Raw genomic sequence first — 2,122 nt, 5'->3', positions numbered from 1 at the left:
TCAGGACATCATTACCTGCAGTGTTCCCTCAGTGAGGACTGAACTAGACAAAAGGACCTTCTCCTACTCCGCTCCTGTTTCCTGGAATATCTTACAAAAAGATCTGAAGCTCTCGACCTTTGACCTCTCTAAGGGATTTTAAACAACTGCGAAGTTCAAAGCAAGAATCATTGATGACGTTCCGGTTGTTAGCATCTTACACCACTTACTCGTGTTTTTTAAATTTGTTTTACATCGCTTCTTTTATTTACTTTTCATTTTATATGCTTGCATGTTTACTGTTGTGTGCACCTCATTTATGGTTTTGTTTAAAACAGCTCCCTCTTGTAAATGAGTCCTCGTGACTCAATGAAACTAACCTGTAGAAATAAAGGTTGAATGAATGTGTTTTTGTATTTTCTGCTGTAGTGCGTTCACCTGGACCGGTCACTCTGTGTCTGTTTCTACTTCCTGTTCCTCTCAAACCTTAGCCGGTCGAAGCAGGTGACGCTCGCCCTGAGCCTAGTTCTGCTGGAGGTTTCTTCCTGTTTAAAGGGAGTTTTTTCTTTCCACTGTCTCCTTTGTGCTTGCTCAGGATGACAAACTGCGACGAAGTGAAGATTCAATACGATCTGCTGCTTCCTTAAATAAATAACTTTTATTCATTTGCTTTTATAATTTGTGTGAACGTTGTTGTGCCCTGAGACGACTTCTGTTGGGACTTGGAGCTGCAGAAATAAACTGAACGGAACTGAAGTGACCTCTGAAGGACGCTGCCTGTCTGGGTTTCATTGGACGGAGGTTCTTCAGAGACGCAGCACAAAGTTACGCTAAAAAAACTGCCTCTCTACATTTTTCCTCGTCTACAACTTGAACTTTGCTGCAGATGTAAAGAACTTTGTTTGTATTTAACCTTTATTTAACCGCTCAAATCTGTTTTTCCAGAAGGCCTGAGCGCAGGCGGCCTACACGTGCATGTTTTTGGTTTTAAAATGTTTGAAATTAAACTTGAGTTTTTGCTTGTTTGATCAAACAGCTTTGAGCTGAGACCTTGATGCCCTGCTCATTTCCTTTAAAAGTATTTTTCCGGTGCTGCGTGTGATTTATGACGGGCCGCGCCGAAGTAAACACGTTTATAGCTCTTGAGCTGCCGCGACCACGGTAAGAAAAAATTAAACGGACTAAAACTGAATACAAATCAGCAGGCAGGCAGTGTGATCATTTTTAAAGGTTAAAGAAGAATTCTTTGTATAAACTCGTCATTATTCAGATGCTGTCAGAAAAGTGCAACATGAGAAGTGTTTTAAATAAAATATTTTTTACAAGTTGAAAAATAAACTGAAAAAAGTTTCTCAAATAGTTTGATTTGAATGTAATTTAGTTCATACAACAAACCAGTGACAGGTGTGTAAATGGACCTGGCCCATCGGGCCAGAGGATGCAGGTGGAGCGGTGGTGTTATCAGGCAGTTGCTGGAGCTACAGTCAGTCAAAACAGTGAGTGAAGGTCAGCAGACACTTTAACTGCACCCCCAGGTCACACTGTGCTCACGGGACGTCAGATGGTTTCTGCACAGATCACTGTCCACACCACCAACGTCCTGTCTGTGGGAATATTACTTTAATGGGCAATGCGATGGATCAGCGGTTGGCACTGTTGCTTCACAGCATGAAGGTCCTGGGGTCAATCCCCGGTTTGGACCTGGGGTCTTTCTGTGTGGAGTTTGCACGTTCTCCTGGTGTCTGGGTTTTCTCAGGTCCTCCGGTCCATGTTAGACCACGCTCAGGTCCAGACTCTTACAAAAGAGAAACGTGACGTCATGATGAAGATAAAAAATTAATGTGTGTGATGCTGACTCAAAACTTCTTCTTTAGGCTTTTTTCTCTTCAGGGTCGCCACAGCGAGTCCTCCTCCACCTCCTCCTCCTCCTCCTCCTCCTCCTCCTCCTCCTCCTCCTCCTCCTCCTCTGTCCTCACTTGATGTTGACTCAAAACATGCTTAAAATTTCTAGTCATGAATTTCCTCCCCATTTTAATTTTACATAATCAGACTCCCAGTATAACTGCCTGTCGTGTTCAGGTGTGCTGGGGCCAACCGGGGCCAGCCAGGTCCAACTGGGTCCAACTGGGGCCAGCCAGGTCCA

General features: G+C 43.8%; 1 pseudogene; it reads right to left on the bottom strand.

Moving 5' to 3' along the window:
* The window catches only part of LOC119411028, a 56,674-nt pseudogene that overhangs the window by 52,534 nt on the left and 2,018 nt on the right, over positions 1-2,122 (bottom strand).

The sequence above is a fragment of the Nematolebias whitei genome, chromosome 6 (assembly GCF_014905685.2).
Source record: "Nematolebias whitei isolate Nwh7 chromosome 6, NemWhi1, whole genome shotgun sequence".
Classification (NCBI taxonomy): Eukaryota; Metazoa; Chordata; class Actinopteri; order Cyprinodontiformes; family Rivulidae; genus Nematolebias; species Nematolebias whitei.
This window is presented reverse-complemented; position numbering and strand designations above follow the sequence as displayed.